Source organism: Sus scrofa, chromosome 5 (genome assembly GCF_000003025.6).
Source record: "Sus scrofa isolate TJ Tabasco breed Duroc chromosome 5, Sscrofa11.1, whole genome shotgun sequence".
In the NCBI taxonomy this organism is placed as follows: Eukaryota; Metazoa; Chordata; class Mammalia; order Artiodactyla; family Suidae; genus Sus; species Sus scrofa.
In genome coordinates this window covers 87,212,560-87,239,079 of record NC_010447.5, presented here as the reverse complement: position 1 = coordinate 87,239,079, position 26,520 = coordinate 87,212,560, and the positions used below count along the sequence as shown (strand labels likewise).

General features: G+C 37.0%; 1 protein-coding gene across 1 annotated transcript in view; it reads right to left on the bottom strand.

Annotated features, from left to right (window-relative positions):
* CDK17 (cyclin dependent kinase 17) overlaps window positions 1-26,520 on the bottom strand; it is a 102,260-nt gene that overhangs the window by 43,312 nt on the left and 32,428 nt on the right.

Sequence of the window (26,520 nt, the reverse complement as noted above, 5' to 3'; positions counted from 1 at the left end):
GAGCAGCTCTACAATGCTTTCAAACTATATTTCCCCTAGTCTGATACAAATTCGTCCCATCATAGGCAGAAATGGAGGTTCAGATGTGGATTAGAAAAGATAACATACATTTTAGCAAGCAAGGTGAATTTACAGGAGGCAGTCAGTAAACTATAAGAGTTGATTCCTGGAGTTCCCATTGTGGCTCAGCGGCAATGAATCTGACTAGTATCCATGAGGATGCAGGTTTGATCCCTGGCCTTGCTCAGTGGGTTAAGAATCTGGTGTTGCTATGAGCTGTAGTATAGCTGCAGACAGGGCCTGGATCCGGAATGGCTGTGGCTGTGGTGTAGGCTGGCAGCTGCAGCTCTGATTCGACCCCTAGCCTGGGAACTTACATATGCTGCACCTGTGGCCCTAAAAAACAAACAAACAAAAAAGTTCATTCCAACTAAGAAACCTGTAACTACAAAGCTGTCCTAAATGCTAGATTTTTCACTTCTCAGAGTCACTCTTTATATAGCTCTACATTGTCAGTAACCTGTGCCATTTCTTTAAAACATATTAGATACTTAAGGTGAACTGAGCTTTTGCCAATCTCACTTACCCTTTTGTTTTTGTAAGAATTTATCCTAGAGACATCCTCCTTGGTGAGGCTCCAGAATCACCCTGTACAGTACAGGAAAGCTCTGCAAGCTTGGGGGGTGCAAACTCTACACATTCCAAAGAAAGGAATCACCTGAGAGGGCTCCTAGGCGATAACCTCTGACCCCTTGCAATATCCTGCCTGATAAGTTTCTTTGTATACCTGAAATCTTGGGCCACAACAGATAATTTAACAAGGTGAATTATGGTAAATTCCTGTCTTTATGCCAGGGGTTGTGGGCCATACTATATCAGTTTGATCTCTAAGGAGAGAAGGAATAAAGGAAGTTAAAGACAGAGTAACTAAAGACAGTCATGTAGGTACTTCCATCCCTATGCAATTGACCCCATAAAAACTCTGGACCCTAAGATTCAGGCAAGCTTCCCTGGTTGGTACCACTCTGCCATGTTGTCATACAAGACAACTAGAAAAAGGAAGCACTGTTGGGCATTTCTACTAGGAGAGGATAACTGAAAACTTACACCTGGTTTCTCTTGGACTCCACTCTATACACCCTTTCCTCTTTGCTGATTTAAATCTGTATTTTTTTCACTATAATAAAACATAATCATGAGTTTAACAGTTTTTCTCCAATTTGTGTACCCTTTTAGCAAATTATCAAGCCATGAGGATATCCCGGGAACCCCCAAGATATTCCTTCAGGAAATCTGTGTGCCAAAACAAAAACCTCAAAGAGCTTAGTAGCTTAAAATTACCAATATTTTGACTTCAGATTTTTCAAATACATGATTACCAATGTCTACCTAACTATACAAATATCACCACTTCAGAATTTTACACACCGTCTTTGAAAGTTTGCTGACCATCTTGCTTTAGATGACAAATAAGGATAAGAATAAACTATAACAGATATGTTAATACAGAATTAATTCACGTGACATAGTAATACCCCATTCTGATGATTTGAAAAGTAGTCAGTCCAAACTGCCTCATACTGTAAATGTAAAACATACACTGGATTTTAAAGGCTTATATTTTATTTATTTATTTATTTATTTTTGGCTATACCCATGGCATATGGAAGTTCCTGGGCCAGGAATCAAACCCACAATCACGGCAGTGATCCAAGTCACTGCAGTGACAACACCAGATACTTAAGCCACTGCTGCACAAGGTTAACTCCAAGACTTAGTATTTTAAAAGAATGTTATTAAAAAAAAAAAAAATCAGGAGTTCCTGTTGTAGTGCAGCAGAAATGAATCCGACTAGTATCCATGAGTATGCAGGTTTGATACCTGACCTTGCTCAGTGCGCTGGGGATCCAGTGTTGCTGTGAGCTGTGGTGTAGGTCGCAGACATTGCTCAGATCCTGTGTTGCTATGTCTGTGGTGCAGGCGGGCAACTGTAGCTCTGATTCAATCCCCAGCCTGCTAACTTCCATATGCTGCAGATTCAGCTGACAAGAAAAGAAAAAAGGGAAGGGAAGGGAAGGGAAGGGAAGGAAAGGAAAGGAAAGGGAGAAAAGAAAAGGCTGGTGGGGGGGAAATCAACTGATATACACACAATTTTTAAAAATTCTAGGAGTTCCCGTATGGCTCAGTGGTTAATGTATCTGACTAGGAACCATGAGGTTGCAGGTTTGATCCCTGGCCTTGCTCAGTGGGTTAAGGATCTGGCGTTACTGTGAGCTGTGGTGTAGGTCACAGATGCGCCTTGGATCCCTCGTTGCTGTGGCTCTGGCGTAGGCCAGAGTCTACAGCTCTGATTAGACCCCTAGCCTGGGAACCTCCGTATGCCGCAGGTGCGGCCCTAGAAAAGACAAAAAAATAAAAAATAAAAAAATGATAAGAAAATAAAAATTCTAGACATACTTGGTTAAATAAAATGGATTACTAAAATTAATTCTACTAATTTAATACACTTGAAAAATAATTTTAAGTTCAGTGTGGTGCTCACATTCTACATCATTTTTCTTTTCAAGATCCCTAACTCACTGCCCTGAGCCAGGGATCAAACCCACGCCACTGCACAGACAAGGCCTGCTGTGCCACAGCGGGAACTCTGCTCACATCCTTTTCTATTGAACAATGCCATTATAAGGCACCAAGTAAACTTTGGTGGTTTAAGTGGGTACAAAAAAGGTAGAGGGAATCACATAAGCTTTAACTTTGCTTCACACAATGCATTTGAACAATATCTCAGAAGAAATTCTATGTGTTTTAACTCAGAAGAGCATGCACTGCACTTATTTTCCATCAAAAGTGAAGAAAATTCAGAGTCCATAAAATAACTTTATATTTTCTATTGTATCAGGTATAAGACATTTCTAATTCATATTAGCAAGAGAAAAAAATACTTTATAATAAAGCTAAATCTTACCATAAAGTTTGCAAATAAAATTACATCTTCAAAAAGGTCCTATTTTTATCTTTCATGCTATAACTATAAGCTTTTAATTAAGTCACAATGATCCATAAACACAGATTTTAAAGAATTCATCAACACTGCCTAGAGCATTATTAAAGAAAAAAATACTCCGAAATTAAATAGATTCTTTGGCATTTCTAATTATCTTTAAGTAGGATTATGCATATCAACTTTATTCCCCAATGGCTTGGGGACAAAAACACATACAATGCTATAATAAAACACTTTTCATGAAGCAAAAAATGCTATTCATGTTAGATTTAAGGTTAATATCCTACTGTATTGTAATAAAGTGGTGCTAAATTATTGATTTCCTAAAATTAAACCTTCAAGAGTTTGGTTAAAATATTTTTCCCTTTTTTTTAATGGCTGTCCCCATGGCATGTGCATTACCAGGCCTGGGACTGAACCCAAGTCCACCAGGAAACTCTAAATATTTTTTCTATTTTAACAAAAATTGTTATTTGGGATTGTTAGGATCTTCACACTGTCATTTTCATAAATATTAAAATATGTTAATAATGTAACATAGTTAATGCTTAAATTTTTAGTTTTATATTTAATTCGTGACACTGAAAAGGCTATTTTTACTTTAAAAGGAAATGTACTATAATTCAAAAAATATTTTAAAGACTTAATCATCTAGGGAACAATTATAAATGCTCAAATTTCAGCATAAATACTACTCTTACATGACCTTGACCCTCTACTCCTTTATCCTTTTTTTTTTCACTTACAGCACTTATCACATATATACACATTTTCATTGTATAATGCAAAACAACTCTTATGGCTTTCTGTTTATCAAAAAGATCTTTTTTTGTCATAGCTAGATGAAATTTCAAAAGATAAAAAGTCAACACATGATACTCAGAATGACTTCCTCTAAACCCCACCTCATCCCTCCCCTCCCTCTACACACACACACACACACACACACACACACACACACACACACACACACTGGTGCAAACGTTCAAAAGTCAGTTCCCCACTACCAGTGCTTAAAAGAAACATGTAATGTGCTAGCTTACTTTATCACCTGAGGCTTAATTTGGCCTGGAACTGCTTGTTGTACATTTAAGAAACTTTTCCATGTTTTTAATCCTGAAAACTAACTACAGGCATATCTTCTTTTATTAACTTTGCTTTACTGCATAATAGATAATGTCTTCTTTACACTAACTGAAGGTTTGCAGCAACCCTCTAAGTTTATTGATGCCATTTTCCCAACAGCATTTGCTGATTTCGTGTCTCTGTGTCACATTTTGGTAATTCTCACAATATTTCAAACTTTTTCATTATTATTATTATTGTTACTATTATCGGTTGCATCTGCGGCATGTGGAAGTTCCCAGGCCAGGGATCAAACTCATGTCACAGCTGCAATATAACCACAGCTGCAGCAACGCTGGATCCTTAACCTGCTGTGCCACATGGGAACTTCCGTTTTCATTATTATTTTATTTGTTGTGATGACCTGTGACCGTGATCTTTGATGTTAGTATTGTAACTGCTTTGGGGGCATCGCAAACCTCACCCATCTAATACAGTAAATTTAATCAATAAATGTTTTATGTGTTCTGACTACTCTTTCCACCAGCCACTCCCCCCCATCACTCTCCCTCTCCTCAGGCCTCCCTATTCCCTGAGACACAACAATGTTATAATCAGGCTGATTAATAACCCTACAATGGCCTCCAAGTGTGCAAGTGAAAAGATGAGTTGCACATCTCTCAGTTTAAATCAAAAGCTAGAAAAGAGTAAATTTAATGAAGAAGGTATGCTGAAAGCCAAGACAGGCCAAAACCTAGGCCTCTTGTCCCACACAACTAGCCAAGCTGTGAATTTAAAGGAAAAATTGTTTTTCTTTTTTTGGCTGCACCCCTAGCATGTGGAAGTTCCTGGGCTAGGGACTGAACCCATGCCACAGCAGTGACCCAAGCTGCTTCAGTGAGAACACTGGATTCTTAACCCATGTGCCATAAAAGAACCCCCAAAGGAACAATTCTTGAAGGAGATTAAAAGTACTACTCTAGGAGTTCCCACTGTGATGCAGTGGGTTAAGAATCCAACTGCAGCAGCTAGGGTCACTGGGAAAGTGACCTGCACGGTGGGTTAAAGGATCTTGCATTGGCTCAGCTGCAGCACAGATCTCAGCATTGGCTCAGATTCAATCCGTGGCCCGGGAACTTCTATATTTTGTGAATGTGGCCATAAAATTTAAGAAAAAGGGAGTTCCCCTCATGGCTCAGTGGTTAACAAATCCGACTAGGAACCATGAAGTTGCAGGTTCGATCCCTGGCCTCATTCAGTGGGTTAAGGATCCGGCGCTGCTGTGAGCTGTGGTATAGGTCACAGATGCGGCTCGGATCCCGCATTGCTGTGACTGTGGTGTACGCCGGCGGCTACAGCTCCAATTAGACCCTAGCCTGGGAACCTCCATATGCCGCAGGATGTGGCCCTAGAAAAGGCAAAAAGACAAAAAAAGAAAAATAAGCAAATACCTGCCACTCAAATAAGTCCTTTAATGAAGAGAAGTTTGGATTATAAGGTAGATTTGCGTACAAAGAATTTCTTATTGGAAGTACCAAAAGAGCTACAAAATGATGGCATTTATGGCATTTTTACAGGTAAATACACATAGTAGACGTCTAGTTTGCAAGTTTTCATAGCTCCACACAGATGTTGTCTTAAAAACAACAGTGATGACAAATGTTTCCCCTAGGGCAAAACTCATTTGGCATTCAAGATGGTTATCAATGTTCTGTAAGTAAATATACCTGTGTATACCTCAGAGATACTGCAGATTTGCTTCCAGACCTCTGCAGTAAAATGAGCCACACAATTTTTTTTTATTCTCCAATGCATATAAAACATATGTTTACACTATACTGTAGTCTATTAAGTGTGCAATAACGATATGTCTAAAAATCCAGTTGTATATCTAAGTTAAAAAGTACTTCATTGCTGAAAAATGCTTAACCTTTATCTCAGCCGTCAGTGAAGTGTAATCTTTTCGTGGAGGATGGCTGCTGACTGATCAGAATGGTGGTGGCTCTGGCAGTTTCTTAAGGTAACAACTGGGATGCATTAATTGACTTCCTGTCATGAATGGTTTCTCTGTAGAGTAAAATGCTGTTTGATAGCATTTTACCCACAGTAGAACTTCTTTCATAATTGGACTCAATCTTCTCAAACCCTTCTGCTGTTTCATTAACTACATTTATGTAATACTGTAAATCATTTGTTGTCATTTCAACAATCTTAATGCCATCTTCACCAGGAGTAGTGAGTACTCAAATGATAAAAAAGTGAACCTGCCTTACTGCTGATGCAGAGAAAGTTTTAATGGGCTGGATGGACGATCAAGCCAGCCACGCATTCCCTTAAGTATAAGCCTAAACCAGAGCAAGGTCCTAACTCTCTTCAATTTTATGAAGGCTGAGAGAAATGAAAAAGCCACAGAAAAGTTTAAAGCTAACAGAGGTTGCTTCATGGGATTTAAGGAAAGACACCACCTCTTTAACATAAAAGTGCAAGGTGAGGCAGCAAGTGTTGACATAAAAGCTGCAACAAGTTATCCAGAAGATCTCGCTAAGGTCATTAATGCAGGTGGCTATATTAAAAAACAGATTTTCATTATAGACAAAACAGCCTTCTATTGGAAGAAGATGCTATCTAGGACTTTCATAGCTAGAGAGGAGAAGTCAATGCCTGGCTTCGAAGCTTCAAAGGACAGGGTGACTCTCTTGTTAAGGACAAATGCAGCTAAGTGCTTTAAGCTGATACCAATGCTCATTTACCACTCCAAAAATCCTAGGGCTCATACTAAGTCTATTCTACATCTGCTCTATCAGTAGAATAACAAAGCCTGGATGACAGCACATCTGTTTATAACACAGTTTATTGAATATTTTTAAACCCACTATTGAGACCTACTGCCCAGAATAAAAAGATTTCTTTCAAAACATAACCACTCAGTGACAATGCACCTGGTCATCCAAGAGCTCTGATGGAGATATACAATAAGATCAATGCTGTTTTCATGCCTAATAACACAAGATCAACTCTGCAGCTCATGGACCAAGAAGTAATTTTGATTTTCAAGTCTTACTATTTAAGAAATACATTCATAAGGTTATAGTTGCCATACACTATTCCTTGGACGGATCTAGACAAAGTAAACTGAAACCTTCAGGAAAGGAGTCACCATTCTAGATGTCATTATAACATTCATGATTCATGGGAAGAAGTCAAAATATTAACATTAACAGGTCTGGCAGAAGTTGATTCCAATCCTCACGGATGACTTTGAGGAATCCAAGATCTCAGCGGAGGAAAGAACTGCAGATACGGCAGAAATAGGAAAATAACTAGAATTAGAAACGGAACCCTAAAGATGTGACTGAATTGCTGCCAATCTCATGATACAACTTTAACAGATGAGGAGTTACTTCTTATGGATGAGCAAAGAAAGTGAAGGACACCATGAAGTATATACATAAGGGCATCGGAGTCCCAGAAGAGAAAAGAAAAGACTGTGAAAAAATTTTTGAACAAATAATGGCTGAAAATTCTCAAATCTGATGAAAAACATGAAAATACACATCCAAGAATCTCAACAAATTCTAAGAAGGATAAACTCAAAGAGATCCATTCTAAGATATATTATATTCAAAGTGTCAAATTCAGAGACAAAAAAAAAAAATCTTGAAAGCAGTTAGAGAGAAGCAACTTTACACACACTAGGAACCCTCAATAATATCAATGGCCAATATCTCATCAGAAACTCTTGACAATCAGGTGGCAGTGGGAATGATGTATTAAAGTCTAGAAAGAAAACAAACAAACAAACAAACCCTGTCAACCAAGAATTCTATATCTGGCAAATTACTCTTCAAGAATTGAAGAGAAATTAAGACATTTCAGATAAACAAAAGGTAGGAAGTTTATCAATAGCAGACCCGCCCTACAAGAAATGCTAATGGGGAAGTCCCCTTTTGATACAACAGCTCAAGGTTCCCATTTTGTCACTGCACCAGCTTGGGTTGCTGCAGTGATGTGGGTTCAATCCCTTGGCCCTTCCAGTAAAAAATTCTTTATACACAAATCTACCTTATAATCCAGGAATTATACATGCCATGGGTGCAATCAAAGGGGGGGAAAAAAGGAATGCTAATGTAAGAGCTTCAGGTTGAAATGAAAGGACATTAGATAGTAACACAAACCCGTAAGAAGAAATAAAGAACATCAGTGGAGATAAGTACATATGCAGTTATAAAAAAGTATCATTGTATTTTGGGTTTGTAACTTCCCTCCCCCCACACATACCTTTTTCTATATGACTTAAGGGACAATGCACACATACATGCACAAATGATAAATCTATGTTGATGGGCACACAATGCATAAAAACGTAATCTGTGACAATAACAATATAAAGGGAGAAGGATGGCGATATAGGATCAGAGTGTTAACATACTGCTGAGCTAAGTTGGTATTATTCAAGTTGTTAATTCTAATTCCCAAGTAATCATTAAAAAGTAACTTAAAAATATTACAGAAAAGGGAAAAAAAGACAATAAAAAAACCAACTACAAAAAAATATCAATTAAGTGTCAAACAGGGCAAAAATGGAGGAATGGAAGATCAAGAAACAAAGACATACAGGAAAAAAATAGCTAAAGGGAAGAAGTTCTTCCTTACCAGTAGTTAGTTACATTAAATGTAAACAGATTAAACTCTTCAACAGAAAGGCAGACATTGGGAAAATGGATTTTAAAAAGATGGTCCATCTACACAGTCCATCTAAGTTTATAAGAGACTTATTTTAGATACAAAGACACAAAGATATTGAAAGCAAAAGGATAGAGAAAAGTATTCCATGGAAAGAATAACCAAAAGAGAGCTGAAATGACTATATTTTTGTCAGAAAAATTAGAATAAAATAGTGAAAGAAAAGTTAGAAGAGACAAAGAGGGACACTACCATAGTGACAAAAGATGAAGACATGATAATTATAAACATACATACCTAACAACAGAGCCTGAAAATGTATTAGATAAAAAACTAAGAAAATTCAAAGGAGAAACATATAGTTCTACAATAGTAATTGGAGACTTCAATAGCCCATTTTTAACACTGGATAGAAGAATCAGACAGAAGATCAATAAAGAAACAGAGGTTCTGAATGTTATATATCTAGTGAATTGGACCTAACAGACATATATAGAATGCTCTTCCTAACAACAGAATTATTTTCAAGTACAAACAGAGCATTCTCCAAGATAGATATTAATAAGGCCACAAAACAAGTTTTAATAAATTTAAAAAGACTGAAATCATACTAATTATATTTTCTGTTCACAATGAAATACTGGAAATCAATAACAAAAAGAACACTGGAAAACTCACAATATATATAAATTAAACAGTGCACTCTTAAACAACCAACGGATTACAGAAATAACAAGAGATATTAGAAAATACCTAGAGACAAAAGAAGACAAAAACACAACACATCAAAACTTATGGGATACATCAAAAAGCAGCATTAAGGAGAAATTTACAACTATAAAAACCTACAATAAAAGATCTCAAGTCAACAACATAACTGTATGCTTTATAGAACTTGAAAAAGAGCAAATTAAACCCAAAGCTAGAGGAAGGAAGGAAATACTAAATATTAAAGTATAGATACACAAAATACAATTTAGAAAGTCAACAAAACCAAAAGATGTTTCTTTGAAAAGATCAACAAAAACCAAAAACCTTTAGCTAGACTAACAAAAAAGAGGACTTAAATTTCTAAAATCCGAAACGAGACCAAGAAAATTATTACTGATTATATAGAAATAAAAATTATAAGGAATTGCTATGAACAATTGTACACCAACAAATTGGGGAACCCAATGAAATGGACAAATTCCTAGAAATACACAAATTAATAAAACAAACTCAGTAAAAAAATAAATATAGGCCAGTAATTCTTCATGAATTTAGATAAAAAAATCCTTAACAACCTACTAGCAAATAAAATTTAGCAGCATAGTAAAAGGATTACACTTAAGAACAAGTGGGATTTGTTCCCAAAAGGCAAAAGAGGTTCAACATAACAAAATAATCAATGCAAAAACAACACGTTAAAAGAATTAAGGAGAAAAAACACACAAATACCTTAATTCATGCAGAAAAAGTATTTGCCAAAATCCAATACCCTTTCATGGTAAAACAAAACAAAACAAAACAAAACAAACAAACAAAAAAAAACTAAGACTAGAAGGAAATTTCCTCATATATTAAGGTCATATATGAAAAACCCAGAGCTAATGTCATATTCAACGGTGAGAGACTGAAAACTCCATAAGATGAGAAACACGAAGGCCTGTTTTCGTCACTTATATAGAGTACTGGAAGTTCTAGCCAGAGTAATCAGGCAAGAAAAAGAAAGGCATTCATAAATGCAAAGCGAAAAGTAAAATTATACCTATTCACAGATGAGATGATCTTATAAATACAGAAAACCCTAGATAATACAAAACAGAAATGTGTTTGAGCTACTAAATGAATTCAGCAAAGTTAGAGGATATGAAACTGACACACAAAAATCAATTGTATTTCTATATGCTTGCAGTGAACATAGAAATTTTAAAAAGCATCGAAAACAATAAAACACTTAGGAATAAGTTTAATCAAGGAAGGATAAGTCTTATACACTGAAAGCTACAAAATGTTGTCCAAAACATTTAAAGATCTAAACAAATGCAAAGACATCCTGTATTCGGGTACTAGAAGACTTAATATTAAGATGACAATATTACCCAAAGGGATCTACAGATGCAATCTCTATCAAAATCCCAATGATGTTTTTTGCAGAAATAGAAAAACACATCGTAGGAATTCCCTGGTGGCTAGCAGGTTAAGGATCTGGCATTGTTACTGTTGTAGTTTGGATTCCATCCCTGGCCCTAGAACTTCCACATGCTACTGGTGCCACCAAAAAAAAGAGAGAGAGAGAAACACATCCCAAATTTATATGGAACTGCAGGGGAACTTGAGTAGCCAAAACAATACTGAAATAAAAGAACAAAGTTGAAGAACTCACACTTCTTAATTTAAAAACTTATTACGCCAAACTTCAATAATCAAAACATTATGGAGTTCCTGCTGTGGCTCAGCAGGTTAAGAACCTGACATAGTGTCTGTGAGGATACACGTTTGGTCCCTGGCCTTGCTCAGTGGTTTAAGGATCCTGGGTTGTTAGGCTTGGACTAGGCTCAGAATTTCCATATGCCACAGGTGTGGCTATAAAAAGAAAAAACAAAACAAAACATTATCATACTGGCCTAGGGATAGATGTATAGACCAACAGAATGGAACTGAGACCTCGGAAATAAAACTTCGTATCTATGGTAAACTGATTTTCTACAAGGGTGCCAAGACCATTCGATGAGGAAAAAAACAGTATTTTCAACAAATGGTGCTAGAAAAACTGTATATATTCACATGAAAAAGAAAGAAATTGCACCCTTACTTTATACCATACACAAAAATTAACTTAAAATGGATCAAAGGCCCAAATCTAAGAGCTAAAACTATGAAACTCTTAGAAGAAAACAGGAAATATTGGCAATGATTTAACTATAACACCAAAAGCATAGGCAACAAAAAAAAGACAAATTAGACATTAAAATAAAAACTTCTGTGCATACAGACATTTTCAAGAGAATGAAAAGACAACCTGCAGAATGGGAGAAAATATTTGCAAATTATAGAGTTAATAAGAGTTTAACATCTGAAATATATAAAGAATTCCTACAACTCAAGAACAAAAAATAAACAATTTTTTAAAATGGAGAAAGGGGAGTCCCATCATGGCACAGTGGAAACGAATCTGACTAGGAACCATGAGGTTGCAGGTTCAATCCCTGGCCTCAATCAGTGGGTTAAGGAACTGGTGTTGCCATGAGCTGTGCCAGACAAGGCTCAGATCCCGCGTTGCTGCGGCTGTGGTATAGGCAGCCAGCTGCAGCTCTGACCAACACCTAAGCCTGGGAACCTCCATATGCCGCAGGTGTGGCCCTGAAAAAAAGCAAAAAAAAAAAAAAAAAAAAGGAGAAAGGACTTAAATAGACATTGCACCAAAGAAGATCCACAAATGTCCAACAAGTGCATGAAAACATGTTTAATATTATTACTCATTAGAGGAATACAAATCTAAACCACAATGAGATCCCACCGAATATCTACTAGAATAGCTATGAGAGAAGGAAGGAAAGAAGAAAGGAAGGAAAGGAAAGAAGGCAGGCAGGCAAGCAGGCAGTCAAGGATGTGGACAAACTGAACACTAGCTCACAGCTGTTGGTGGGAATTCAAAATATGCATTCACTGTTGAAAACTGCTAGGGATGTATATATATATATATATTTATATATTTTTTTAATGAAAACAGGGATTCAAACAGATACTTGTCCACAAATGTTAATAGCAGCATTAATCATAATAGACAAAATGTGAAAACCAAAGTGTCCAACAAATCAATGGATAAATAATATGTGGTATACATACATACACACAAATGCAATGAATTAGATTATGTCATAAAAAAGTAATGAAGCTCTAATACATGCTAAATCCTAGATAAACACTATGTGTTAAAAACACTATGCTGGCGCTCCTTTGTGGTGCAGTGAGTTAAGGATCTAGCGTTGTCACTGTAGCTACTCGAGTTGCTCCGGTGGCACAAGTTTGATCCCTGGCCTGGGAACTTCCATATGCTGTGGGCACGGAAGGAAGGAAAGAAGGAAGGAAGGAAGAAAGAAAGAGAGAGAGAGAGAGAGAGAAATAAAGAAAGGAAGGAAGGAAGGAAGAAAGAAAAAGAACGGAGGAAGGAAGGAAGACACACTATGCTAAGAGAAGTCAAAAAGAAAACAGCAAATATTGTATGATTTCACTATATGAAATATCTAGAACAGGCAATGCACAGACACAGAAAGCAGAATAGAGGTTACCAGGGAATACAGGGAGGGTACAATGAGGAGTTACTGTCTACTGATTACAGAGTTTTTGTTTGGGATGATGAAAAAAATCTGGAAATACACAATGGTGATGGTTATACAACACTTTGAATATCTTAATGTCACTAAATTACAACTTAAAATGTTTAAAATGGGGAGTTCCCGTCATGGCTCAGGTTAATGCACTTGACTGGTATCCATGAAGACCCAGATTTGATCACTAGCCTCGCTCAAGTGGGTTAAGGATCCAGCATTGCCTTGAGAGAGCTATGGTATAGGTCACAGATGTGTCCTGGATCTGGATCCCCCATTGCTATGGCTCTGGTGTAGGCTAACAGCTACAGCTGCGATTCGACCCCTAGCCTGGAAATTCCCAAATGCTGTGGGTGTGGCCCTAAAAACACAAAAATACAATAAAATAAATTTTTAAAATAAAATGTTTAAAATGGTAAATTTTATATTATGTATATCTTACAATAAAAAATATCAACTACTATGTCAGCATGCATTTATATCAGTTTTTTATCAAGTCTACATACTGTGAATACCTCATTTTAGTACATTTTTATTAAAAGAACAGGATAAATAATTTCCATGTGAACAGTCAACCTATAACAATTATTTTAAACACAAAAGAGTAAATTCAGACTACTGCTTATGGTTAGGATGTAGAAACTCGCTCCCACCTCAAAAATAAGAACCAGCCAAATAAGACTGTAAAATCAGTTTTTACACTCAGAGAACTGAGATACAAAAAAACCCAAAAATGAAATAAATTCCTAAAACTGGTCCTTTCTAAGAATGAAAACTAGAATGGGTGGTATCATGGTGAAAGGAGAAGTTAACTTGCTACAAAAGGGGAAAGCTAACGCAACTTTTAACAAACCATTTCATGGCAAGACATTAAAACTGAGCAGCCTCAGTCAAAAACAAATCTGCACTTCCTCAAAATGACTCTTTCCAAGTGATGGAGCTGCTTTAGGGGAGAGCAGAGGTAGGACTGCAAAATTCTAGGAACAGGGCAGCAGAACTAAGAGAAAAAACTGTCCCCAAGGGGCAAGTCCATGTCTAGCACCTAGGAAGGTGTCAGGGTAGGTGAATGCTTTCTCCAGAGGTGGGACTAGAGAAAAGAAAATGTCCCAGCTGCTCAAAATCCTAGCACTTGAGCTGTGAAACAGAGATCTCTTATAGTTTTACTGTTAGCTGGGCTTTAAAGAGTAAGATTTCCTGAGTCTCACAGGTGCTCAGATACCAAGCCCTAATGAAGGGAAAACTCTGATTCTGCACTCAAAACATTTGATACCAGTAGTGGTTTAGTTAAATATAACTAAAGCTATAACAGAGTTAGGACCCAAACTAGGCTGTTTTCCTATCAAATATTATATTTCAGATTTCCCCCCACAACTATGTCACGGAGACCCATTTACACGTATGAATGTAACTACAGAGAAGAATTAAAGTCTAGCATCTGGGAAAGATATCAAGGGGAAAACAGTTTATATCCACTGCCTCCAAACCCTGCTCCTCTTGCAATCTTCGCTATCCCAGTAAATGGTAACTGCAGTCTATCACCTATTCTGGTTATCTTCTCTTTTTTCATACCTCACAATCAATGCATCACCAAAACCTGCAGGCTCCTCCTTTAAAATATCTATAGTTTGACCACTTCTTAGCATCTGAACTACTAAAATCCTCACCCAAGCCCCATCATCTCTTTGCCTAGAATATAGTATTTAGAGCATCCTAACTGGGTTTCCCACTCCTACCCACCACCTTCCCCTTCCCTGTCCCTGTCCCTGCTCATGCAATATTTTCTATATAGCAGCCAGAGCAAACATACTAAATTATTATACTAAATCATAAATAACATCATCTGTCTTCTTCAAAATCCTCCAATGACTAGAACTTTACTCAATAGTTAAACCCAGAATCTGCCACCCCCCCTTTTTAACCTCATCTTCTACCATTCTGCTCCCATCCACCCTACTCTAGTGGCACAGTCTCTCTGCCGATTCCTGCCTTTCTCCCTATGCCTAGAATGCTCTTTTCCTGGATATGTTTTCAGCTAACTTCCTTCTGGGTTCTACTCTAACTTTACTTCCCTGGTTACCCTGCATAAAACAGTTTGACAACTCTACACCCAGGTTACACATTCTATCTCCCTTACCTGCTTTAATTTCCTGCATAGCCTTATTACTGCTTGGCATTCTAAATAACGGGTTTTTTGCTGATCTCCTCCACTAGAATTAATCTCTTTGAGAACAGGGACTTAATGTTTTGCTAATTGTTGTATTTGGTACAACCCAGCATTTAGCACAAAACCTGGCACTCAACAATAAATACCTGTTGAATCAAGGAATGAATGAAAGAAAGCAAATAACAGAGATCAGTCATATTTTATAACTAAGATCTTTCTCCTTATCTAAAGTCCATCTATCATCTGGCAAAGTTTAGATCATTGTCTCATTCTGGTAGCTCTGCTTAAGTTTTTTCCCCCTTTATGTTAAAAGGTTTTTTTTGTTTTGTTTTGTTTTTTGTTTTTTATAGGGCCGCGCACACGCCACATGGATGTTCCCAGGCTAGGGATCCAATTGGAGCTCTAGCTGCTGGCCTATGCCACAGCCACAGCCACTCGGGGTCCAAGCCTCGTCTGCAACCTACACCACAGCTCAGAGCAACGCCTTAACCCACTGAGCAAGGCCAGGGATCGAACCTCCGTCCTCATGGATGCTAGCTAGTCAGATTCGTTAACCACTGAGCCACGAAGGGAATTCCTATGTTCAAAGGTTTTATTCATTCATTTACCAAGCATTCACATAGAGGTACTACTCTGTTCCAGGCAATGAGGCAGAAAGATAAATAAGATATGAACTCTAACTTAAAACAAAACACCCAAATAAGATATGAACTCTGCTCATAAGACGTTTACTTTTGGGGAGATATTTGTATCACTCTCAGAAAGATGAAGTTGTAGCACTGCAAATGAGTATAACCTGAGGTTAATATAGTAAATGTGTTTATAACTGTTACAAAAACAATTTATTCAACCAAAAGAATACTCAAATTGCACTTTTTGTGAAAACTGTTTTACCAATGTGACAACTTATGTGAAATTTCATTTGACTGGCTAGCTGTAGTTAAGGTTGTAAAGATCAAGATCTTTAGGTATTATACTAGCACTCCTACAGGTACATGAAACGACTCATTATGCCCTGGATTCAGTTAACAACTTTGGTGAAACTTTAAGCCAGTTGCCAAGAAGCCTTAATGGACTTAGTAGTGTTATAGCCCAATACATTCACTGGTATAAATAACCCCCCAAATCCTTTTGGCTTTTAAAAGATAACAGTTTTCCACTAAAAGTTATTTTAATTATTTTTTAAACATGTATTTTTGCATATACTGTCTGATGGGAAATAAGTTAAAATTCAAAATGTGAATAAAACCTGATTTAAAAATTGCTCAAAATGCAGATACTTTCATCATGAATAATCATCAATTGATTTGCAGATGATAAATCCCCACAGAAAGGACATTTGTTTGAAACAGCTGTTCAGTTTCAGTGAATTCAGAAAGTCATCTATTAAGAAATGTCATCTGATGCTTTTGACAATAATGGTCTTACTCAGAGCAGAACCAAGAGAGCAATTGTAATCACTTGAGGTAGTGCCGCATTTTGATACACAAATGGTTACAAACAAAAAGGAAAAGGCTCATTGAAAAAGCCAAGATTTGGAAACAAAATGGTATCTGAAAAATGTACATACAAGTTCACTAATTTTTATCTATTTCTTCATAAATGAATCAAATTCTCTTTTAATTATTTATTCCACCTGAATTTGTTTGACCAAATGTCCATGATTTAAAAAAAAAAAAAAAGCTTGAAATTATAAAACTAGAAGTTCACTGAAAGCCACAGTTACCTTTTTTTTTTTTTTTTTTTTTGCTGTTTAGGCCCGCACTAGCAGCGTTTGGAAGTTCCAGGTTAGGGGTCGAATAGGAGCTGCAGCTGCCAGGCTACACACAACCACAGCAACAGGGGATCTGAGCCATGTCTGCGACCTACACCACAGTTCATGGCAATGTCAGATCCCTGATCCACTGATGGAGGCCAGGAATCATGGCTACTAGTCGGCTTTGTTTCCCCTACCCTGCTGCAATAGGAACTCCCAAAGAGTTACCTACAAAACACTTTTTCTGCCAATTAGCTCCACACTTGAAATCAATCATCATCTCTGGTGGCGCTGATCATCAACCCTGCCTCTCTAAAAAAGAAAAGTTTAAATTTCTTCATGTAATTCACAAAGAAGGCAATGTAAATTCTACATCTCAGTTAAGTGATGAAAGCACCTAATCAGGGTTTTGCACACAAGCACTGCATTTTTCAGAGTACAACCAGAGGAAGGTTATAGTAGATTTATTATTCTGAGCTTCAAGTTACTTATTTCTTTGAAAACTAACATTTTTTAACAATAAAGGAAACACTGGGGTTCCTGTTGTGGCAAAGCGAAAACAAATCCGACTAGTAACCATGCGGTTGCAGGTTCAATCCTTGGCCTAGCTCAGTGGGTTAAGGATCCAGTGTTGCCGTGAGCTGTGGTGTAGGTTGCAGATGTGGCTCAAATCCTGTATTGCTGTGGCTGTGGCACAGGCCAGCAGCTGCAGTTGTGTTTGACCCATGGTCTGGGAACCTTCATATGACGTGGGTGCAGCCCTTAAAAACAAACAAACAAAACCCAAAAAACCAAAAGCAAGAAAAGAAACATAGGGATTTTGCAGCTTTGTGTAGTAACTGGCCTATCATCTCTCTAGAGCAATCTAGATTATTTTATTTTATGAAGAGTGAACTAGTGATAATTTCAAATTACTCTTGAGGAAGATAAAGTAGTGTATATAAAATGTTTTCCAAGCACTGGTGGAGGAAAAAACAAAAACAAAACAAAAAAACAGTATCCCACTAACTATTATAAGGTAAAAATGCTTTATTTTTAAAATCAGGAAAATATTTCTGGGAGAGAAACTAATGAAAGAAAAACTGACTTGGGTACTTTTTCAACTACAAGGTTAGAAAAAGTAACTACATTTACATCCCTGATGCACATATAAGCCAGAATCTCAAAAGTCATTCTTTAACCCTTCCCATCCCTCAACTGCCATATCCAATTCAATCATCAAGTCACATCATATTGTTTCACATCCCTCATATTTCTCAATCCCTTCCCCCTTTCTCTATTTCTACTGCCACGCCTTAGTTTAAACCACCATAATTTATTATCTAAATCACTGCAACAAGCTATCTAAGTAGTCTCTCTGATTCTTTTAACAGATTAATGAAACAGACAAACCTCTGGCAACCTCGTTCAAGAAAAAAATGACATAAATGAAAAGCATTATTGTAACAACGGTGAAAATGAACTAAGTACCATACTGTAACGTTAAACACTGCAAACCCTATGGTCCTGCAGTTTTTATCCTTTATGCATATTCAAAAGAAAACTTTAACAGAAATACATGCAAACAGAAATGCTCATAGTAAAATGTCTGTAATAGCATAAGTACTGGGATAACACAAGTGCCTATAGTCAGGAAAATGGACAAACTATGATAAATCTGCATAATAAAAGATTATACAGTGGTAAAAACGAATGAACTACAACCATATGCACTAAGAATGGGTATTAGTAATGCAATAAACCAGAAAAGCAAGTCCAGAATGCATTTCGTACATTTTTTATGAAAACAAAAAAATAATATACCGTTAGGCAAATATATAAATGATAAAACTTTTATAAAATGTGGAAGATTGTAATACAAGGTTCAGGATGATAGCTACTGGTTAAGGAGAAGCAAGAATACATATGAAGATGTAAGTTAGTGGAAAGATTTGAGAAGCTGAATTCACAGGTATTAATTATTTTATTGACATATATAAGTACATATACACTAGATAAGCAGATCATACACAAACCAGTGAGGACAATCATGAACCATGAGTTATGATTAGCACAATTCTGTGCAAACTGGTGGGGAAATGTCAGTACATTTGGGGGGGGAATTAGGAATGTAACAAGAGGTAACAAGTGAAATATTTTAATTACAAAAAGGGCAGAGGGCTAGAGTCAAAAGGGCCAATTTCTTTTTCCCAGTCTTGTCACTAAAGAGCTGTGTAATCTCAGGCTAGTTGCTTAACAGGTTAAGATTCCAAAACTGACTATGGTCAGATGAATTAAAAAAAATAAATTTGGGAGTTCCTGTCGTGGTGCAGTGGTTAACGAATCCGACTAGGAACCATGAGGTTGCAGGTTCGATCCCTGGCCTTGCTCAGTGGGTTAATGATCCAGCGTTGCCGTGAGCTGTGGTGTAGGTTGCAGACGAGGCTAGGATCCCGTGTTGCTGTGGCTCTGGTATAGGCCAGTGGCTACAGCTCCGATTAGACCCCTAGCCTGGGAACCTCCCATATGCTGCAGGAGCGGCCCAAGAAATGGCAAAAAGACAAAAAAATAATAATAATAATTTTTTTTTCCAGAAACAAATGGCCAGAACTAAATGCTATCAGGTGTAAAATCTGGTCTTTTTCGGAAGATGTGTCATTCTGGTTTTGGCTTCTTTTCCAGTCCTAGCCCACCAACATTATCTAATACTTGTGTCACTAGATTATTTTGCACACAAGGCACTCAAACTAATCACCCCAGCAGATTCTCTTCATAACATATACTGATTACAACCATTTATGCTGAACTTCAAAAGACCTGGGAAAACAACTGTGAAATAAATGCTTTTCCTACAAAAAGGTATAAATCAGGTTTAACTAGGTTATGCTACAGTAACAAATCTTGGTGGTTTAAAGTAACTACGACTTTACTCTTTCATGCTGCACGTCCACTGAGAGTTGACTGGGGCTCTGCTCCAAGTCTTCAAGGACCTAATCTCAACTTACAGCCACCACAGGAAGGGAACAAAGAGTGTGGCAAAGTAAATACTAACTCTAAAAGCCTCCATCTAGGAACACCACATATTACTTTTACTAACACTTCACTAGCTAAATCAAGCTACAAGAGCCATGCCTAATTTAAGTCATAAATTCCTACCATATTTCCAAGAGTTGGAATGTAGATGAACAATTTTTTTTCTTTTTTCTTTTTTTTTTTGCTTTTTTAGGGCCGAACCTGCACCACAGGAAAGATCCCAGTCTAGGGGTCAAATCAGAGCTACAACCACCAGCCTACGTCACAGCCACAGCAACTTGGGATCAGAGCCTCATTTTCGACCTACACCACAGCTCACCGCAATGCTGGATCCCTTGACCCACTTGAGTGAGGCCAGGGATCGAACCCACATCCTCATGAATACTAGTCAGGTTTATAACCGCTGAACCTTAACGGGAACTCAATGACATTAGGACATTCGTATACAAATCTTTTTTGCTGGGTCATATGGTAGTTTAACTTTCTAAGGAATATCTAAGTTTTCCAAAGTGATTGTACCAGTTTCATATTCTTACCAGCCGTGTGTTACAAATTCCAGTTGTTCAACATCCTCATAACACTGGTAATATTTATCTTTTTAATCTATTCTGAGAGTTACATCTCACCGTAAATCTAATTTGCATTTTCCTAGTGATTAATCATTTTGGCCATCTTTTCATGTGTTTATTATCCATATAATATAATCTATCTTCAAATATTTTGTCCATTTTTACCTGAGTTGTCTCACTAAAACTTCTTTATGTATATACATACTTATATATTAAGTCCTTTGTCAAATATTCGCATTAAAAACTTTTTTTTCCTATTCTGTGGCTTTTTTTCCTCTTAATATTGTCTTTTAAGGAAGGAACATTTTTAATTTTGATGAAATTTAGTATTTCCATTTTTCATTTTACGGCTGGTTCCCTTTGTGTCCTAAGAAATTTGTAGTACTTCAAGTTCCCACTGTGGCACAGCAGAAACTAATCTGAATATTAACCATGAGGTTGCAGGTTCCATCCCTGGCCTCGCTCAGTGGGTTAAGGATCTGGCCTTGCCCTGAGCTGTGGTGTAGGTAGCAGACGTGGCTTGGATCCTGTGTTGCTGTGGCTGTGGTACAGGCCAGCAGCTGTAGCTCCCATCAGATCCCTTGCCTGGGAACCTTTACGTGATGCGAAATTTGTAGTACTATAACATTGCAAATATTCTATATTTTCTTCTACACTTTTCAGTTTTAGCTTTTCAATTTAAGTCTATTATCCATTTTGAATTATTGCCTTTATTTGGTGTGAGGTGAGGGTCACAATGTTTATTTCTTTACTGATTTTTTTTTTGGGGGGGTCTGCTAATTCTATCAGAGAGGTCTATAAGAGCAGTCTAATAAATCCATAATTATAACTGTGGACTTAGCTGTTTATCCTTTTAATTCATTCAACTTTTGCTTTATATACTTGGTTTATTATCTCTGTCTTTTCTAGGGGCGTGCCCACAGCACATGGAGGCTTGGCCTACGCCAGAGCCACTGCAACGAGGGATCCAAGCTGAGTCTGCTACCTACACCACAGCCCACAGCAACGCCGTAAACTCAACCCACTAAGCGAGGCCAGGGATCGAATCCACCACTCCATGGTTCCCAGTCAGATTCGTTAACCATTGAGCCGGGACAGGAACTCCTGCTTTATATGCTTTGAAGCTATATAATTAGGTGCATACAAATTAGAACCTTCATACCTTAATGAGCTGATCCTTTTAACATCCAATAAATGTTACCCCTTTTTACCTTCAATAAATGTTTGTTGGCTTAAAGTCGTTAGTGTAGTCACACCAGCCTTCCTCAGGTTAATATTTGCATAACGTATTGTTTTCCATCTTTTTACTCTGCACCTCTCACTTTATGATTTGTAAGCAGCATACAATTAGGTTTTATTTTATTTTTTTGGCCATGCCCACGGCCTGTGGAAGTTTCCTGACCAAGGATTGAACCTGCACCACAGCAGCAACCTGAGCCTCAGTAGCATCAATGCCGGATTCTTAACCTGCTGAGCCACATGGGAACTCCCAGGTTTTACTTTTTTCTGCAACCTGATAACCTGTCTTTTAATGGGGGCATTTAGTCCATTTTCATTTAATTATTGATATAGTGAGTTTAGTGTACTATCTTTCTCTTTGTTTTCCATGTGTTCCACTGTTCTTCCTTGTCTTCCTTCTTTTCTATTAATCAAGTACTTTTTATTATTCAATTTTATGTATTCTATAGGCTTGTAATCTTTTAGCATCATTCTTTCAGTGGTTACTATAAAACATACAAAAATGCATCTTTATTTTCTATCTTATGTTAGTACTTTTACCATGTTTGCTACTGTTACATAATTTTACACACAGCTGTTCCCCCTTTATATGCAGTTTCACTTTCTGTGGTTTCAGCTACCTGCAGTCAACTGCAATACAAAAATACTAAATGGAAAACTCCAGAAACAAGCAATTCATAAGTTTTAAATTGCACACCATCCTGAGCAGTGTGATGAAATCTCCTGCTGTTTTGCTCTGTCCCACCCAGGATGTGAATCATCCTTTTGTCTGGCATATCCATGCTGGATATACTACCAGCCCCATTAGTCACTTAGCAGCCACCTCAGCTATCTGGTCTACTATCAGGCATGGCAGTGCTTGCATTCAACAAACCATTATTTTACTTAATACCAGTCCTAACGTGGAAGAACAGTGATACTGGCAAGTCAGATATTCTCTTACTGTGCCTAATTTATAAACTAAACTTTATCACAGGAATGTACATACAGGAAAGAACATAGAATACATAGGTTTCAATACTATCCACTGTTTTAGGCATCTACTGAGGGTCTTGAAACATATTCCCCATGGATAAGAAGGAACTACTGTAGGTTATATTGTTTTCCAATATAACATTGTTAGACACTGTTAATGTTGGTTTAAGCAGTCAGTAATTCTGCCCAACATGTTTAGCCTTTCCAGTGCTCTTCATTTCATCATGCTTCCATCTGAGGTTTTTTTTTCCTCTGGCCTGGTGCACTTCCTAAAGTGCAGATGTGCTATTGATAGTTTCTCTCAAGCTTTTGTTTACCTACAAATATCTTTATTTCACTTGCTTTTCGAAGGATATATTCACTGAGTGTAGAGTTACTGGATGGCAGTTTTCTTTTCTTTCATCACTTTAAAAATGTCTTTTCCACTGCATTCTGACTTCCGTGGTCTGCTGAAAAGCTGACTTGCAAAATTCTTATTATTTCACTGTAGGTAAGGTCTTTCCCCCCTGACTACTTTTAAGGTTTTTCTTTTATACATGAAATTATTGGCACTGTGATCCCAAACTGAGCACTGAGGGAAGCAGAGTCACATCTGTCAGACACTGTACTAGCTGCTACTACTAAGGTGTCTGACCCTAACTACTTAATAAATAGAACTTGGCTTGGGGTGCTGTGAAACAGTTTCTGAGAACTAAGGCTAAGTGTAGTTTTCTTTGTTACTTATCCTGTTTTAGATTCACTGAGTTTCCTGTGAATCACTGATTTGCAGCCTTCTCAAAAATAGTCATTATTTCTTCCAAGTACTGTTTCTACCCCTATCTACTCCATCCATGTCTTATTCTGGTCAGGCTGTTAATACAAAATACCACAGACTAGGTAGCTTGTAAGCAACAGAAATTTCTCTCTCTCGGTTCTGGAAGCTAGAAGTCTGATATCAAGGTGCCAGCACAACCATTTAAGACTTCTCACTGTATCTTCACATGCTACAAGAGGCTGGGGAACTCTCTGTGGTTCTCTTCAATTTGAATGTTAACCCCATGAATGAGGGCTCCACTTTCATGACCTATGCACCTCTTAGAAGGCCCCACCTGCCTGCTAATACCATCACACTGGGCATTAGGATTTCACCACATGAAATTTGAGGGAACATAAACATTCAGACCACACTACTCTGGGACTCCAATGATCCATGCCTTTTATGCTATTCCCTTTCTTCCCATCTTGTTTACCCTCTATGCTTTAAACATATCCTCACAACAACCCTCCTACAGAGTACTATCAAGAAGGCAAATATTACAGGAAACCACTTCAGTTATGCTACTCCACTCACTAAAATGGGAAAACGGAAATATTCTCCTCGATGTTTCACAAATGAATCTCGAAAACTGCCTTAAAAAAAAATTAAGAATAGTAAATTACTCCTCTCTTTAGCGAGAGAGCTGGAAATTTAGCCCTCCCTTTAGCCTCATCCATGGAAAAATGATTTACTACGTTCAAGGACTTAAAAGGTCACCACAAATATGCAATAAAACAGTACGTAAGGGAAGCTGCTGAACTTATAAAAGCATTACCTAGTTACAATGAAATCTTTTTCGGGCACCGAAATATCTATCACAAATATTTTTTTGCATCCTATGAATGTCTATGTATTGACTGTACTAATATCTATACTTACCCATAAAATTTTTTAAGCTTTTGAATTGTCCTTAAATATATCATTCGATGTTAAAATTAAGATAAAATTGCTTCTCTCTTCAAAGACAAAATGTGTATTAATAGCTAAACAAGGACAATTCATTTAAAATAACATAACACCACTATGTACTTAGCCTTATGGAATTTATAGTCTTAACATCTTATTTGATTATTAGCACAATTTTGTGAAACAAAAAGGTATTATTATTTACTGATCCCATCATACAAATGAGAAAATAAAAGCTCAGAACTTAAGCAATTCACCAGTCATTAAACTATTAAATAAATCCCGATAAAGACAAAATTAAAATCCTGTGTTCTTTCCATTAACCTATACACAAGTAAGTTAATGTGCAGATTACAAGTGAAACACAAACTGTCTTCCTTGTAATTTTTGTGAAAGTGGGTAATATTTGAGTAAAATAAATCAAAGCATTTGTGACAGTCTTTTTCAAAAGAAAAAACATAACTTCAAGCAATTTTAGTAATATCAAATTATCTGAAAGTCAAAAGATTTTTCTTACTGTCCTACCAAAACGTGTTTAACAAATGATTTCCTAATGAGGGTATCTTATCTGATATTTCTTTTACGTGTTTTTAAAACTAGGTTTATACAAAGTAGATAATACTATAAATAGTACATTAACAGGATACCTGTAAATACTACTCCTTTCTCCTTCAGTAGGCTTAGAAACATTTTTCCTTCTGTAGAATCATAAAGATAAATTCCAGATCCAATCCAACAAATGGTTAAGAAAATTTTTCAACTATTCTTGGTTATATTTCAACACTTCTGAGAAGAGATTTCTGACAAAGGGAGGGACAAAAGCTTCTAACAAAGCTTCCACAGCTGTCCAGTCTTCCTACACTAGTCAGTGTGTGCATGTGTGTGTGCGTGTGTGTGTGCGTGTGTGTGCGTGTGTGTGTGTATATATATATATATGTTCTTTTTTTTTTTTGTCTTTTGTCTTTTTAGGGCCACACCCGCAGCATATGGAGGTTCCCAGGCTAGGGGTCTAATTGGAGCTACAGCTGCCAGCCTATGCCACAGCCACAGCAACGCCAAATCTGAGCCACATTTTCGACCTACACTGCAACTCACGGCAACACTGGATCCTTAACCCACTGAGCAAGGCCAGGGATCAAACCTGCAACCTCATGGTTACCAGTCGGGTTCATTAACCACTGAGCCACGATGGGAACTCCCTAGTCAGTATATTTTTAAATAAAGTTATTTAAAATTATTAACAAGCCTTTTGAAAACAGTATTGTCAAGTGTTAAACACTCCATGAGAGAAACAGGCCACACCCAATTCTGTATGACATAGATGTTACCCTTACTATAAAGCAAGCCATTTTTGTCATTACTTTTATGGGCAGTATAACCCAGCCTTTCATGTAAGGAAAAGTAAAATAAATATCTACATGAAAAGCTCTAAATAAGCCATAGCCACTACCTGATAGATTATAATAATACTGTATAACATCTAACATGTTATATCTAGTGTACTGCAATACACAGACTAAACAGACATGAAATAAATCATCTCTAAAGCTCCTTGCCTGTCCCTTGCATCTCTCACAGGCATCCTATCTTAATAAATCTATTTCTTGCCTATCAAGAAAAAAATCATCTCTGAAAAACAAAAAGTGGAATTATAAGTTGTTATTTAAATTCTCCTAACCCCCAACCTCCCCCGCAGTCAGTTGTTAGTAATTCATGTTTGTTTAAAGTATTTGGTGAGGCTAAGACCCATAATTTGATCCTTATATAAATTAATTAGCTTTGCGCTACTAGGAATATAATTCATCTATAACACTGGGGATTCAGAAATGGTAACTACATATCCATGGCTTTATGAGAATTTAGCTAAGATTATAGGTGGCTCAACATCATCAACTATGAGAAAGGTACACAAAGGAAGTAAGCTTGGTTAATAGATATCTGGGTCCTCTTCTTTTTTCTGAAGAGAAAGATACTAACTAAAAGTCAAAAAAATTTTAATAGTTACAAAACACCTAAATACATTTACCTCATTTCCTTT